Raw genomic sequence first — 18,073 nt, forward strand, 5'->3', positions numbered from 1 at the left:
ACACACACCCCCCACACACCCCCCCCCCACACACACACCCCCCCCAAACACACACCCCCCCAACACCACCCCCCCACACACACCCCCCCCCCCCACACACACCCCCCCCACACACACCCCCCACACACCCCCCCACACACCCCCCCCCACACACCCCCCCCACACACCCCCACACACACCCCCCCACACACCACCCCCCCACACACACACCCCCCCACACACACACCCCCCACACACACACCCCCCACACACACACCCCCCACACACACACCCCCCCACACACACACCCCCCACACACACCCCCCCACACACACACCCCCACACACACACACCCCCCACACACACACCCCCCACACACACCCCACTGGCAGTTAGTTGTTCACGACTGGAAGTGGAGGTGGGGAGGTACTGACATTTTGCAAAAAAAAAAGCAAGTGAGCGTTTTATTGACTTAAACTTATTTTTTCTCTCTCTCTCTCTAAAAAGAATCGCGTATGTGCGGAGAGTCCCTCTGTTATTACTGAGTCCACACAGCAGATTGGGTTTCTGGCGTTTAAACGAGAGGCACTTGTGCCCCTTTTTGGAAACCCGAGGGCATCGTTTGGGATGTATCACACATTGCCTTTGGTGGCGTCGTCGCTTTGTGACTGCGATTGAACGTACTTTATTTTATACGTTTTGGTTAATTTCTTTCTTTCTTTCTTTCTTTCTCTCTCTCCCACCCTTGCCCGCTAGGTGGCTGCTTGGTCAGCACGGTCTCGGATTAGGGTTCAGCTCACATCCAAACACCTTATCCCACATTTGCTATGATTGGCCTCCTTGGTTGTATTAAGTACGTTTTCTAAACCTTTGCAAACCCAAACCAGTTAGAAACCTGTCACCATCCGAGCACCAGTTAAACCCGTGTGATTGCACAATATACAGTCAATTCACTTTACAGTGTGTTCTGTGAAGCGCTTTGGGACGTCCTCCCGACGTGAAAAGCGCTATATCAAATGCAAGGATTATTATTATTATTATTATTATTATTATTGCTAGTCTGTGGATCAGCATGTGCTATCCTGGCTCAGCCTGCAGTCACAAGAGAGAGAGGGAGGGAGGGAGAGAGAGAGAGAGAGAAAAAAAAGATGTACAAAGTGTTGTCAATGAAATCGTCATGTGAACAAATGGTGCAGAAGACTCCCTGTTGTGGATTGATGTTTCCTTCAAACGTAACAGCTGTTTCTGTGAAAATATTACTATCCTGCATTGTCTTTAAAAAGATTATTTTGTGTTAAAGTCACCCGGTAACTCATTCGATTGCCTGCTTTAAACATTCTGCCTACCAGCTTGTCATGATTGTACTAAGTCACTGAGCGCGAACAGCGAGATCAATCCCATTTGTGATGCATTGAGCTAATCTGGTTGGTGTTTATAAAATGTATTTTTGCTGAAAGATTTTTAACAAAATATTTTCAATTCTATCTTAGTAAAGCAAGAGCGTACAGTATAATTTAGAGCTGTAATTTTGACAAGGATTGACCTTTGAACTACTGTACTATTGGCACTATTTGTCATGGTTGCCTTATAGAGGGAGGAAGCGTGAAGGATATGAGTTGATATTTCTAGTATCTAATAGTAGGTAATTATTAAGATAAAGCATCAGTAACAATTTGAGGTATTCTTCACAAGGTTCATTTATTTAAAACATCCCTTCATAAATAAATAATCACTCAATCCATGACGGTTTGTGGGACAATTGGCTGACGTGTTTCGCTCACAAAATATACAGTCAATTCACTTTACAGTACATTCTGTGAAGCGTTTTGAGACATCGCAATGAATTGATAAAGCTTTATATCAAATGAAAGGATTATTGTATTTAGCATTAATTCCATTGCTCCTTTCGGTTTGTCATAAGATTGTGGTGAAAAGGGAATCCAGTGCTTCAAGTTTAAAGTATTGCATTCAGTTAACAGCAGATTACATAGTTAGTAATTGTGTACAATATTGTTTGTATTAATGTATTTTACTAAATTCTGATAGTATAGGAAAATATTAAGACTGGCGGAGCAATGTCTATTAAAATACTATGAATATTACATTAGAATAATATTATGAATACAAATCAAGATTTCTTCCATTGTATATTCTTTTTAAATGGTTAACAATTTGGTTAACTGTTTTTCTGTTTAACAATTTGATTACTTGCAAATTCAGTGTGTTAAAACTAGTATCTGCTTGTGTGACTATTGTTGGCGTTTATTATATGTAGGTACGAGAAAATATTTTGCACAATTCATTTTTATTCTTGGCATCATTGTAGGCTATCGCACTTAGGATACATTATGTAGAAAAATAGAGAAGAATTTTAGAAAAGCTTTTTTTTGTATTTACCTTTGGTATTATAATTTTGTGACCTTTCTTACTCGAGTTCATTGCCTTCCATTAGTGTAGTGCATGAATGAACTGTTTGTAGTGTTTTTCTGTGTACTGCTCTGTCATTGTGTTGATTTAAAAAAAACACAGAGGATTAAAATCCAGATTTTTATTATTTTCAACAATAATCCTTACATTTTGTATAGTGCCTTTCATGTCAGGGGGCGTCCCAAAGCAGGATTTACTGTAAAGTCCAGTGACTGTATTTTGTGGGCAATAGATTGAACGTGCACAGGGTATGCCATGTTCAGCTGCTGTTTGAAGAACTGGCCAGAAAATGCTGAAGTTTAAGAGGTTATCCTTCATATTCTGTTGGTCTTGAGTAAGTTCAGTCTTTGCGCTCTGAGGTTGTCAGGGTAACAGTTGATTTGTCCCTGGTCTGGTCTTCGGTGAATGGATGGAATGAGAGTGCCTTGCTCTCACACGCTCCGAACTGTGGCAGCTGTGCTATATAGGCAGGGAAAATGTGCCTTAAGAAATTCCTGATGATGCAATCTAATCTGTCAGCATTTGAAAAGAGTGTTAGGCTCTTGTTTCTTTGCTTTTTTTTAAAATTAAGTATTAATGATTGGGGTATCAGTTAAAACAGTTAACATAGTCACAACATTCATCTAGATATGTAGTGTGGGATGCAGCAGAAAGTGGCTTTGGGCTGGATTATGTCAGTCTGCTTAATCTTCCTCTGGATAGTATTAACTGGAGAGGTTGAAACTGGGGGAGCAAACTGTGCTTTAATAGACTAGTTGTGGTGACAAGCTGTACATCAGAGCAGTCCAAAGGAAAGGCAGAACTGAGTAGGTTGCAGCAACTGAAGATCCATTGTTTGATTGGTTTAACAATTACGTTAGTACTTTGAGGAATTTGTGAATATAATCTGCCCTTTAAAATGTAGGAGGGAATCTTTGCAAAGTAGAACTCGGTAACTTAAAGGACTTTTATCTATTGTTTTCAATATTTCACAGAAGTACAAAGAATGCTTGGCAGTGGGGTGTGTTTTGTTGAAGTATTTAAATTTGTATTCTTCAAGAGGGGCAGAAAAGTAAGGGACTGCTATTTATATTCATGTGAAAATTGTGGATGGTTCGCTTCTTTCTTAGAATAAAGGTAGACATTGTATTCTTCATTAGAAATGCTTGAATAATTGAATGCATTGCAATTTTGCTCGAGAAAGTGTGTAGGCAGCACCTTTTTATAATTAAGACCTGCTCTGACAGTTATAAAGATTTAATTACAGAAGATGAAAGGTTGATATTATTATGACCAAGGCAATACTTTAATCATTTGAATAAATATTCCAAAGCCACGTGTAAACCATATTAGCTTCTGTTGTCTCTTAATACAATAGGATAAATGGTGCCAGCTTCAACCCAGTGATTCTGCACTTCATTTCAGTTTGCCCTAACAATCTTAATATTTATTCTGTTTTTTTGTGCCCATAAGTATCTCTGAAATGGAAGGGGATATTACTTGTGGGGTATTTACAGTAGATTTTAGTGGTCCATAATTGAAATATAGTACATGATGCAGAAAGCCTGCAGAACTGTGGAGTTGGGGATCTAGCGTGGGTATTTTAATGCTTGATATTTGCATAATTGCATTAGAATGATCTGCTTCTGTTGATCATATATCATATCTATGTCATTTACCAAAACTTTTGATGATACAAACTGTTTCTTGTCTCCTTTCAACTCATCAGTTTTACATTTCTTCTGGTATCTTAGTAACCAATATGACAATATATATGTTATTATATGTAATTATGTGTATGTATATGTGTATATATGTGTGTGTATATAAATATATATATAAATATATATATTTATATAAAATGTCTTATTAGCTATATGAAGTACGTCTGTACTTACATTTAGCAGGTTGCTGATATTTTCTTTCCATTTTACTTTTGTTATTTTATGGAGAAGTGTAGTTCTATTGATTCAAAATTTATTTGCTTGTGTTACTGGGACTTAATTTGTTCCACCCTCAAATCACAGAGATAAATGGGATTTGACAGCTAGGAAGTTTGAATTGATTCATCCATAGAAGTTGTAAGTGAATGCTAGCCTGCTTGTAATACTGGGTAGGGGTCCCATGGTGAGAGCTGAATGGTGGGCTTTGTGAAGCCATGGACAGAACGTTGTCTTTACACTATTTGCAAAGCCTCATTCTGTAGACAACTCGTTCATTCATTTCATCCCTTGCTGCTCTCAAAGGATTTAAGTAACGATTCTGTGTATGACTACCAACTTGATCTCAGACCAGGGATGTAATTATTCAAGCTGAGATTCATACTGTTGGCCCATGACACCAGTTGTTGACTGATTGTGGTGAAGCATTTAAGCACTGCTGCATATGAGGTCATTTCTATTTGGGTTTTGATGCAGATGGGGTGTGCTGATTGTGCTAATTTTATGCTGATGAGCTAAACATTAGGAAGGAATTGAGCTGTTCCCAAGTGATAAGTAACAGCTTTGGTGATAACTTTGCTGTACTGTGTACAGCTTGAATGGGGGAAAGGAACAGCAGAGGAGCTGCAGATGGTCTGGTCATGGCTCATGCTGTGGGAATCTGAGAAGGGTTTCATACACATTTGTTTATACTGGAAAAGCTTCTGGGACTGCAGTTAATCAACTGAATCAGACTCCAGTATTTTAATATAGTTACTTGCATCATAGGAAGGCTACCACAAGAACGACCACTGCGTTATACTCGTGTTTGTTCTGAATATGCATATACACTAAAACATTTTTTTAGCCTACTTCTCAAGTTTATGGAATTTTGCCCTCTTTAAGATGGAAATTGGCATGTAGTAGGAGGTGAGGACATTGGCTAACTGCTATGCATGGATGTTTAATTTATGGGTGTTGGAATTAGCATTAAATTCTGCTCTAAACTGATTTTCAGCTGGTGTGGAATCTAAAACGAATGCTTGAAGCAAAAAATGTGACCAATGCTACCTTTTCGTGATTGTTTAATCAGAAGAAGTGTTGAACGTGGCAAAGTGCAACGGACTGTTATAACAGTGTTGAAGATTTCAGATTTACAATTCTATCCATACATTTGACTAGTCATCAGTAGTTTTTTAGGTCATGTTTTATTTTTGAAAATGAAGCTTTTTTTGGAAGTTAAAACAATAAATAATCTTTGCATTTGATATAGCAAACAGATATAGCAAGTCAAAGGTCTCAAATTGCTTGACAGAGGTTTCTGTAAAGTGCAGTGATTATGTGAGAGGCAGCTATTTTTGTTTTCGTGAAGAAGCCATGTAGTGAATGAACACTTTTTAAACGGGGGAATTGTTGACTAGGACACCAGGAAAAATTACCTTTTTTTTGAACAGTGCCATAGGATCTTTAACATCCACCTGAACAGGCAGATCCGAACCTCAGTTTAATATCATTCGAAAGATGTCACCTCCAATGAGACAGTTCACCCCCAGGTTACACTTTGAGCTCAGAAGTTCCAACGTGGACTTGAACTCAACCCCTTATGAGGCAAGTTTCCCACAACTGAGCAAGACACATAAAGTAGATAATGTTTTCAAACTAGAGATGTATTCAATGGAAAATTTAACATTCAGTTTTTAGTATTTAGAATAGTAAATTACAAACTGATGTTTTCTACTGAAGTGAAAACCAAACTTTGAATGAATAGAATGCCAACTCTTATTTAAATTTTGCGCACACAGAAGCTTTGTGAGTTTTAGCTTTATACAGTTAAACTGAACTACATTTGGAGTAAATCCTTTGAAACATATTCTTGGTGTGTCTACGTGGAAATTAGGATTTAGATTGGATTAGATGTGGAGTCCTGTAGCTCAGTGGTTAGAGCACTCGCTTTGCAAGCGAGAGACCTGAGTTCAATTCCAGGCAGAGCGAAACCTTGGGCAAGTTTCCTTACTCCACACAGAGCCTAATAATAATCCCTCCAAAAAAACAAAACAATAATAAATTGGTCATTTTCAATCCACGACTGTTTGTGGGACATTGCTGTGCGCAATTGGCTGCTGCGTTTGCCCACAAATATACAGTCAATTCACTTTACAGTATATTCTGTGAAGCGTTTGGGTATTCATTCCCCAAATAAGCAATATTATAATTTGACTTCCCTCTATCCAGTTGTGCCATTTCATGTGGCTCCACAATACATAAGGACTTATTGAAGAATCTCTGTGTTCATTTAAAAGGAAAGGTTATGTGTACACAGAACTGTGTGATGGAAATGGTCATTTAGAGTACATAATACAGAAATAACTATTTCATACAGATTTTTTTTCCCTGTCGAATCCTGCTAAATTTACACAATATTGACCCTAGGTTCACTATGTACTATTGAAGCACCTCTATGTTCACTCTGAAAGAAAAGGCTAGGTGTACACGTAACTTTAAACTGTAAAACATCAAATGCCAGATGGCCCATCAACATACATTATTTGGTTTAGAAGCTGTTAAGATGACTACACAGCTCTTCTAATTTCTTTTACTATCAGCGCAAGATCAGTGCTGCTGAGAAAGTATTAATTGGATGATGTTAGGCACTTGACATCACATTAACACCCATATTCAAAAGTTGGTTGAAAGCCATTTGTTCCATCATTTACCATAGAATAATCAGGAAAGCTAGAAATTCCTAGGTTTTGATATAGACCATTAAACAGCCAAGAAACTAACTTTTAAATTCAAAAGATTGACCCAGATTAACTTTGTCCTTTCAGTGCAGTCAACTTGTAAATTGTATAACCTATTCAGAAAAATCAGTGGCTGTATATAAAGAGATGTACTCACAGACTGATATTTTAAGTTGTTCATATAAGGCTTACAGGAAAGTAATATTCCTTTTGAGGTATGCTCAAAAGTTGTTGTGTACATTTATTTCGAATATAGACTCCTGAATAAAACAAAATGATCAAATCTATCTGTTCTGTGCTATAATTTTTATGATGAATAATATTCTGAATACTGTTCATGTGAGTGGTCAATACTGACAACTTTAATACTGTTTGAGAGATGATTAATTACCTAATATTTTCCTAATCTTTTACATCTTAGGGAGATGCTGTACTGAATCTGTTACATAAACCATTTTGTAATGCACTGTTAGGTGTTGTTGTGAATTCATCAATGGTGGAACAGCACTGTAGGTGAGGTGTGAGAATATTGAAATTGATCTGCTGGGAAACTGGTTAATTTAAAGCGAAAGCTATATGACTGGGTTCCAAGTCAGGTGCTGATGTAACTAGGACTAATGGAAAGGAACATTTAGTGCAAGTATGTACTCCCAAAGGTTTGGGATGTTATACATTGGTACGCTTTTGGAACAGTTTAATGAGAATACAGACGTATTATAGAGGGTCAATCATTTTCTGCAGAGTTGTATATCCTATTGGTCAGTTTTAAAGTGACCTTGACTTACAAGGAAATATAACAGCAGCAGCAATAGCGATCTCATAGGGAGAAGATTGGATGAGGTAAAAATAAATTACACAGTTTGACTGTGCAATTCAAAATTTGATGTAGTGCATAGAAAGCTGGGTGTTTTTTGTAATAAATACTTCAAAGTGACAAGTAAATCACCTGAACCACGGTACAGACTAAACATTTAAAAACTAAATGTCCCATGAAAATATAAACCTTTTATGTATCTCAGTTAAATGGATTTGTCAGTTAGAGAAAAAAAATGGATTGACGAGAATAGTGACAAGGAGGCCAAAGATACTGTTTTTAAATGATAGAAATATTTTGATCAGATCATTGGCTGGATGCAAGATTAACTGTGATATAAGGAAACAAAGATTATTTAAATTTGGTGTTGCCTGTTTGATACATCATAGCGATTTGTTTCACCTGCACTTCAGTGCCTGTGTAGTTGGTGGATTGCAAATAAATTTTCTTTGGAACCAGATCAAATAAATAAAGTATTTTCCAGATTTGTAAGTTTCCAAAACATTCTGCAGTGGGGGAGAGAGTAGAGTAGTACTAAATCATCTGAGAGAAGTCATTGCTGAACAAAGTAAAGTAGATGATGGTGTGGGATACTGATTTCCATTAGATCTACTGTCCTGCAGACATATGTATAGATTTCCTTTTTCAAAGAAAATTAATTATTTGTTAATCATTTATTGTGCCAACTATTGAGGCAGAGAAGAAGAACTTACCATCTGTGTGTTTAAGAGGCAGTGCTGCAGTTGTTTTTTGCTGTTATGATACAGCTACCTCATGGAACATCCTTTAAACAGTTCTCTAAATACAAAATTTAATCCCAGGTATGAGTCTAAGCAGTGGACTGTTTTTAGAGACAGAGACTTTTAAATCAGGATTTCAGAGCTGAGGTATATTTTTCTAGTTGTTTTGCACTATTTATTGCACTCATCGCCTCCTGTCATTTACAATTTTGCAGAGTTGAGGATGTATCTATAGCTTCAAGTCTCAATAATGAATCAGACAGGCTATTCAATCATCAGCAACGCCTTTGACTACTGCAGAAGTGCTTGTGTCTTCCGTGCATGTCACCTCCGGGTTAGTTGACTCGAGGTACCTTTCCTTTTTCTGCCACTCCAGGATATTTTTGATTTATACAGTAGTACTATTGTATCATCCTTGAAAGACTTGAAAAGCTGAATGCACCCATAAACATTCAAAGCAAGGATATTTTTGTCCTGAATCCAGTGTCAACCAACTGAGCATTTTCCTCATTTAGCCAAGCCATTCCATGATACATAAGCACGTATTTCTGTTCAGAATAGCAGAAAGTGACTTGACTGGTTTGTCCGCCTATAAATATCCCCAACTTCTTAATTTCATAGTAGCCTTGGTGATGCCTTGGAAAATTAGTTTATCCAGCATCTCAATTTATAGAGGTTTTATGGTAGTAAGAGGATGTGGGGAGGTTGAAATGCCGTGTAATCATTGTTTTTGTAAATGGCGTTGCAATGAGGAAACCCTGGCGGAATTGGGGAGATAACAAATCTCTAGAAGCTATTTTATATGTAATAAGTCTGGTTCTATCTCAACAGTACCCCAAAGGATAGTCTTGTGGTGTTGCAAATAACACAATCAAATTTGCTATCTAAAAAAGGTAGTTCAAGTAGCAGCTTTTGGATCATTGAATTTAAATTATTCTTAATGACTGTAATGTAATTCTGCATTAGTCAATCTTTTTCTTCCTTCAGTTTTCCTTTGTTTTGAAATGTGAGGATTAGAACTGTTTCTGTAAAACAACAATGTTTGCTTTTTCCTCGAATAGTAAACACATTTTTTCTTGACTTAATGAATACAATCAAAACAAAAATCTGTAGTTACAGGAAAGCAACAGTGTTTTTGAAACAAACATAAGTTATCAAAGTAAAGAGGACACAACTAAGTTAACAAATGACTGTTTAATAGCTATAAAAGGATACTGTAGTGGGAATAGAAAATATAGTTTGTGTGAAGATGATTCAGTGGATATGATAACATCTTAGTACATTTGAGGAAGGGAAAGGAAGAATGTTTTATTCTGATAAGCTAACTTGTAGTGTGATTATTAAATTGCAGCATTACACAGTATATTTTCTTGACTGCTAATTTACATGAAATTAATTATCTTACTAATGTATTCCTATGGAGAAACAGTCTGGGTCCATTTGGCTTAGTTGATTGCATGTTTGCCTCTGGATCAGAAGTTTGTTGGTTACAGGGCAAGTTGGGACTAGAGGTTGGCCAGGCTGACACTCTAGTGTAGTACTGGGAATGCTGCATTAATGGAAGTGACATTTCTCAGGTGGTTGATAAAGATCTCATGACACTAGTCAAAAAGAGAAGGGTGTTTCTCCTGGGGTGTGCAAACTTAGTCCATGGAGGGAAAAGTAGTCTGTGGGAATATCCCTTATCAAAGTTTGTTTCAAGGTACTGCATTTATTGAGCATTAGTTGACCAGAAAATGTGAGGCCAATTCTGATTATTGACTGAAATTTCTGTTTGTACTTGTCCAGAGTAATGATTTTGTGAAACTCAAAATACTGCAGATGCTGAAAATCTGAAACAAAAACAGAAGTCGCTGGGAACACTCAGCAGGTCAGGCAACATGTATGGAGAAAGGAAAGTGAGTCAACGTTTCGGGTCCACGAACCTTCGTCAGAACACAGAACATTGACTCGTTTTCCTTTCTCCATAGATGGTGCCTGACTTGCTGAGTATTCCCAGCGACTTCTGTTTTAGTAATAGTTTTGTGTTTGTATTTTGGGGGTGGAGGATCTCTTTCTACAGCAACCTGACCTGTTCAGTCAAATAGTGATCTTGATCTTTAATTGCTCTGGGACACTACCCTGCGTGAGGGGTGCTATAGAACAACAACAAATTACATTTGTGAAGCGCCTTTCACTTTGGGAGGACATCCCAAGGCGCTGGACAGTCAGGGATTTGAATCCACAAAGGGGTTTGGGATCAGAGAGGGGGTGAAGGGCAGGTAGGGGTAGGTTGGTGACCGAAGGCACGGTCAAGGAGGATGGTCTTGAGACATGCCTTGAAGCAGGCAAGTACTAAGACTGTGACATTGGGTCGCCTATCCCCACCAGAGAAGGGTATCATCATTTGTTACAGATGACAACAAGTGGAGTTATTTCCACCCCCCCCCTCCCATCACCCCCTTATGTTTCAACCCTAAGTTCCTCTTCAGACCTCTCCCAAATTAGTCACATGGTTTATGCCCTCCTGCTGTTTGATAAAACAGGTTGCCAGTTTTATGCTCTAGAATTGCATATTCCTGTCTGGATGGAAAGACTATTCTGCAACACAATGAGATCCTTTGCTATTGACAAGGTGGACCGAATTATTCAGTGAGTGTAGCCCAAAGAAACTTGTTGATAGCGTAGAACCCAAAGGCATGACTTGTGACTTGTGGGGCATGGTCTCGGCTATGTTGATAAGTTCTTCCATAACTTTGCCGCAAAAGTAATTCAGGGGTTTTGCCACATTGCATGCAGCAAACCGCTGTATTTCCTTTCATTGTCTAATTGCTGACTGTTAGGAATCCCCTTTGTGCAGGGGCACAGAACAGCATTTTCAGTGCTTACTAGTTACAATCTGTGGGACATGATCGTTGAGTTCTGTATCTACATTTATAGGTTATGTTGTGTAGTTGTAGGCCTGGGAACATTTTTTTTAACTCATCCCTTTGTCATTTTTAAAGATGAATTCGAGGAGCCTTCCTCTTCTGCTGAGCAGAAGCATCCACCAAAATTGTCAATGGATAGGAATGCCCACAGGCAATATCCTGCTAGCCAGGACACGGTGTTAATTTTCATTGCATTGGGTTTGTTTTGATCACCATCATTTTTTTTTATTTTAGCAATGATTCTTTGATGTTGGCACAGGGAAAAGATCATACCATTGCAGAAAATTGAGATGAAGGTGTGTTACTGGCAGCGCGAAATGTTGGGCGAGTTTCTTTACTCCACACGTCTCTGTTTTCCTAGCAGTAGTAGGAACCTGGTTGTTAGTTGATTGGTGGATTGTTTTTCTGGGGATAATAATCCCTCAAGAAAAAAAACACAAAATAATTTGGTCACTCAATCCATGACCATTTGTGGGACACTGCTGTGTGCATTTGGTTGCTGTGTTTCGCCCACAAATATACAGTCAATTCACTTTACAGTATATTCTGTGAAGTGCTTTGAGACGTCTAGAAGATGTGAAAAGCACTATATCAAATGCAAGAATTATTATTATGGTAAGAATATTAAAGAGATTTTAATATAAAATGTCTTGGTTCTGTGTACAAGTATGCTGTAAAATATGGAAAATAGGAGGTAAAGGACTACAATTTGGTCCTATCTGGCAAGTCCTGAAATTAAAACCAGTTTAGAAATTTATGTCTTACAATAATAAAATAATTCTACAATACTCACTCATACAGTTGAATTAAATTCCTCACCAAATAGCTATAAATCCCACTTGAATCTGCACACAAAAAGTTTCTGATTTGATCTCTCGTGGGTGACGTGCTGAGCTGAAACAAAAGGCTTCCCCCCCCTACCCCCCCAGGGATAGAATGAAATAAGCTCAGGGTGAAATCGTGTACGTTCCAGTGACTGTCATGAGGAAGATTAGCAGAAGGATAACTGAAATTTACATGGCTGTCATGGAATCGTTTGTAGTGTGGGGGAATATTTTGCTATTCTTTTCAAAATGAATCAGTAAGATGTAGCCTTGTTTTTAAACTTCTGTCAGTTATGTTTAAAGTTGTGGTGTCTTGATAGTTTTGTAGCACATAAGAGCGCACATTTATAAAATGTTCTTTCTATGGCATGTATTATAAAGATGTTCCAGGTCTGTCAAGCTAAGGTCAATTTCAAGAGTGCCGAGGTTGTATACTCAGGACATTGATTGCTACTTTCACCTTTGGATTCCTGCTAAATGCCCACAGATGATGAAAGGTCAGCTCTGTATACGATCAATCTCTGTGTTCTGAAATTGACCTCTGCTGCCTAAACCTGAATACCGTAACTGCTGACACCCAATGAAAACTTAAGCACACATAGCTACAACACATATGTATATGTGTTATAGCTATTATCTATGTATTGAAGAATTTGGATAACTATGAAACACTTCAGTTCTTAGGTACAATTTAATTGCATTTTATTTCAATGGCAAAATGTGGGGCAAATCCAAAAGGACATTTTGTATGTTCCTGTAGAAGGGTAATTTCAAGTTGAAAGCATATTTAAAAGTTATTCAGTGTTTATGTACTGCATGTGAAATAAGTTTTCCCCAATTCCAATTTCTCTTGGATTAATGTTCTTATTTTCTCACCAAGATTGATCACTCTCAAATTTCAAAAGGAAAATAAACTTCTGTATAATAGCCTCAAACTAAATTCCCATTACATTGATGCCAGTTATTATGCAACCTTTCTGAAATATGATTGTATTGCAAAATGTTTGTATTTTTACATGGAATTTTTTTTATATATCCTAATTACTGCTCTCACTTTTCCCTTTTTCTGTCATGTGGCTCATCAGTCTAAATGACAATCTGATGATTTATGTTTTTAATTGCATTTCTTTGAAATCGATGGTTTTGACCAGACAAACCCTCTTGGCAAGTTTCCTTACTCCACACGCCCAATAATAATCCCTCCAAAAAAACAAAACAATAATAAATTGGTCATTTTCAATCTACGACTGTTTGTGGGACATTGCTGTGCGCAATTGGCTGCCGCGTTCGCCCTCAAATATACAGTCAATTCACTTTACAGTGTGTTCTGTGAAGCGCTTTGGGACGTCCTCCCGACGTGAAAAGCGCTATATCAAAATGCAAGGATTATTATTATTATTATTTTTTAGCAAGTTGTTGTCAGCGCGAATTAAAAGTCAGATGGAACCGATTCCAAGGACTCTTTTTTTTTCTCCTTGTGTGACATTGAGTTTCTGACCAGTACATAAGGCTAAATTCATAACTTCAAAAACAGTGTTCATTAATGGTCAATTGAAACTTTACTGTCTCTGAATTCAATGGATCAATTGTAAGGAGAACTGTAATGATGAAGTCAGGGAGAGGGAAAACAACTGAACAAGTGTAGTACTGTTCACATGTTTTTTACACTGAGAATGTGGTTCAGAGAATTATTTACTGTAATTCTGCAAAAAGACTTTAAACTGCTATTGCACAAAATGACTCGGATTTCAATAATGGATTTAAGTCGTATTCATTCAGTACAACAGGGAGTGAGTATGGGTACTTGTATCATTTAATGAGTTTGGTCATAAAAATTGTTGTACAGTGCATATCTTAAAGTGATTATCCCACTCCTTTGAAGTTCACACACAGTGACTGAGAGCTGAGAGGTGCTGTATCCACCTGCTCCAGGGCTGCATAAATATGGCTCTGCATCTGGCAGCTAAGGACATGCACAAAACTGGCTAGGCTTTAAACCGTGATTTTAAAATAAAACACATTTTGGATATGTGTTTGTCTGCTTTTTTTCCCCTTTTCCTTCTGTGGGCATCTGCTGCTGCAAACCTGTGTCCAGTAATGAACTGATCCCAGGGCTCTTTGTTTCTGCTACACTTTTAATTAATATTTCTTTGATAGGACTTGAGTTGAAAATAAAAAAACCTACAGTTGTTTACAAAACAAAGCTTTAAAAATTGTATGTAGCTTTAATTAAATCTGAAATAGATCTTTGGATTAGTGTTACTAGATAACTACTTTCATTGTTTATCAAGATTAAATCTACTTAGCTAAAGTTAGTTTGGCTTCTGTGGCTACTCATTCTAAGCATATGGAGATGATCTTGAGCAAGGTCATTTTGTTCTTCTGGCATGGAGCGCATAGAAGTCTGCTACATGCACTCAGTTGTCAACTTTCTAATGACCAACTTGTGGCTATCCTCCTTGGGGCGAGGCAAGTAGGGTCTCTTTAGGGTAGCGATAGCTTAATTGGCAACCTTCTTGGTGAGAAGAGTGGGGAGCTGAATGTGCTCTCTGTGGACTCTGGTCTGATCCTGCCAGCTACTCCAGGTCCCATTGAGAAAACAAGTGCCTCAGGACATTGTTGATGATTATCCAGCCTGCCTTGTTTCTCAATGGGATCTGGAGGAGCTGGCATGTTGCTGGTGAACAGAATTCTTCCTCCTTGGTTCCTGTTCATAACCGTAATTCAATTTCCAAATGTGTAAGGTGGTGCTGTCCGGCTTAGCAGTAAGAAAGTTACCAATGTCTTGTATTTGTAAGGTGTGTTTACTGATTCCAGATGTATCCTCAGTGCAAACTTTGCAGTATTTAGAGTCTTATTTTTCCACTCACCTGCTGTCATCATAGGCAAGCAAAGTGTTCCCTCCCTCTCTTTCTCTCCCCACTCCCACTCAGAAAGAAACACAGACTCTTACACCAGCTTCCCAAGAGAAAGTTTATACTAAAGAACTGGCAGATAAATCTTGTATAAATTATTCCTCCCCTTTCATATGTTAGCACTAACTGTTTAGGTGCAAATATGAAGAAATTTTGGAGGTTTGTGCTATTGGAACAGTGTGCTACCACGAGTTTCTTTAAAAGAAAAGGAAGATATAGTTGAAATAAATACTAATTTCAATTGTAATTGAGGGGAATAGTTAGTTGCAGTAATGTTGGTAAAGTAGTAGGAGTGACCTGAATTATAGCTGTAGAATCTGGGATGGATTTAGTGGCTAAAGATAAGGTGAACAGTGTATGAATGCATACAGAGTGCTTTAATCCGACACTTTTGATCTTTCTAGAAATGAATGGCTATCTTCACATTTTCTTTAGAAGTGGTGAAGAATTGGATTAAAAGCCACCGGACTTACAATTGGGCTGGTGAGGCCCAGAGACAGGAAAAGTTTTCATTCTGTGACTCCAGAAGCTCAAGTAAGCATTCACAATTAAGACTGCAGAGACACTAGTTGGGATCGTTCATTGACGCATCAAATATATATAGTACACAGGTCTATATTTGTAAAGTTTGTAAAATATCCACATTCCCATTGTACATTTTATCTTGTATATGCAATGGGAAAAATGGGAAAGGTAACTAGATTGGATATAAGAAAGCTCATCAAATTATACCGGTTTGGTTGTTTTTTTTCTTAAATTATTTAGCTTATAATTCAAAAAAGAAAATTGTTTGCACTTTTGATTACTGTGTGTGAATACTTTACAGTCTTTAGAATAGTATATTGAATTGTTTTGATTATGAAGTAAGTGTTTATTAAAAAAAACTGCATATTTTCTGTGCGGTGAACAATAGAAAAATGGGGTGCTAAGTATGGTATAGTAAGTACATTTGATTGTAATAGGGTTAAAGTATGACATCTCCTGTGCAGATGGATTCCGATTATTAGAAGCTGCTGTTCTCACTTGCATGATAATAAGTGACCTTACAGAATCATAGAGCACCGAATTTTCTAAGATAACATCAGCAGTGTTCTGAGAGTAATGGTGTCCAAGCCTCTTGTCTTTCCACCTATTGTATTGAAACTGACAGCTGAAAGGAGTAGATATCAGCTACGTGACAGGCGTGATAGATCTACATAAAGAAAGATTTGAGTCCATAGTTTCTGCTCATTGTCATATCTTACTATGGTCACTGATTGTAAGGAGATTTTCTTTTTAAATCTAATAGGTAAAGAGATTTCTTAGAGTTAATGAGCAACCTTGCTATTGGACATCCGTTGGATTCTTAACTGGTAAACGTTAAAATGAGTTCTTGTTGCGTATGCAGATATATCGTAACTTGAGTTCTATTGTGGTAACTACTTAGGGATTACAGATTTTTACACATTGCTTTGTCTCCGTCAGTCTGCATTGAAGTGTGATGCCATCTGTTTTCAATGTGTTTGTAGTAATAGCTGATGGATTGCAGTTCTACAGGATCACGTATACTATGGCTGAACAATAATGAAGGAAACCAATTGTGCACATTCCATATGCATTATAGGTTTTATTGTCTTATGTGCTGATTATTAATCATTATAGGGGAACTGCACAAATTTAGTCACTGTGTTGGATTTTCTTGTTTGGAAAAATATACGTAAATGTAATTTTTAGTAGGGCATCTAACTGAACCTAAGTGATTATAGTGTTGCAATCTAGGTTGTGTTGCCATATGACTATCCATTGTTTAGTACTTTAAAATGTTACCAGCTGTTAGTGTATAATGATCACAGCTTTACTTAATGTTTACATTTTCTATTCAGACAATAGCTGATTAATCAGAAATTATTAGATTCAACTTCAGCAGTGAAAATGAGTGTATAATTGAAATACTTTCTTGTGTGAGCAGCAGTTTAAAAANTATTTAAAAGCTTTACTATAATAATAATAATAATACTTGTATTTGATATAGCACCTTATCGCGCCTTCAAGACGTCTATTTCTACTCAAGTGGTTGTTAGGGTTGGGACATAGAAGTTTTTGCCTACGTTGAGTTTGTAGCATTTTTGCCCCTGAGTCAGAAGGTTGTCCCTATGTGGGGACTTGGAACTTGTATCATCTGGGCTGACACTAATGCATTGTTGTTGTTGTTGCATTGTTGGGAGGGGCATCCTTCGAATGAGTGATTGAACCAAGGTCCCGCCTGCATGTTCAGATGGATATTAAAAATAACATGGCACAATTTGAAAAGGAGTTTCTCTCAGTGACCTGGCAAACAATATACCAATAAAATGGTCATTCGCATCATGGTTGGATCTTGTGTGCGAATTGGCTGCCATATTATCACGTCATGGAGACATCTCAAATCGCTTCACAGAATATACTGTAAAGTGAATTGACTGAATATTTTGTGGGCAAAAGTCACTCCACTTTTCATTGTATCCTGTAAAGTGTTTTGAGGTATCCTCCCAACTTGAATGGTGCTAAACCAAATCTAAGGATTATTCCTATTCTATTATTTTTTCCTATTCTGGCACTTAGTACCGGGTCATGTGTAGCACAATTAAGTTGGATTTGGTCTGCAAGTTTGCGACAATAGCTGCCATCACTGCCACAACCATATGGGAAACAATCTAGCCTTATTGGGTGTTTTGCTGTAGAGTTGTTTCTTCTGATAACCAATGTTTGAACTCTTTGAGATCCTGTAACTCAGTGGTTAGAGCACTCGTCTCACAAGTGAGAGGACCTGGGTTCGATTCCTGGACAGGGCAAAATGTTGGGCAAGTT

At 37.6% G+C, this 18,073-nt stretch overlaps 1 protein-coding gene across 5 annotated transcripts in view; it reads left to right on the plus strand.

Annotated features, from left to right (window-relative positions):
* Window positions 1–18,073, plus strand: part of LOC103179256 (signal-induced proliferation-associated 1-like protein 2) — a 206,448-nt gene that overhangs the window by 1,168 nt on the left and 187,207 nt on the right. Inside the window, exon 2 of one of the 5 annotated variants that reach the window (XM_042332736.1) lies at window positions 15,652–15,781. The exons of the other annotated variants lie outside the window; for them this stretch is intronic. The gene's annotated coding sequence lies outside the window, so the exon portion shown is untranslated. The remainder of the gene's footprint in view (window positions 1–15,651; window positions 15,782–18,073) is intronic. 5 annotated transcript variants of the gene reach the window in all.

Source organism: Callorhinchus milii, unplaced genomic scaffold (assembly GCF_018977255.1).
Source record: "Callorhinchus milii isolate IMCB2004 unplaced genomic scaffold, IMCB_Cmil_1.0 Scaffold3, whole genome shotgun sequence".
Taxonomy (NCBI): domain Eukaryota; kingdom Metazoa; phylum Chordata; class Chondrichthyes; order Chimaeriformes; family Callorhinchidae; genus Callorhinchus; species Callorhinchus milii.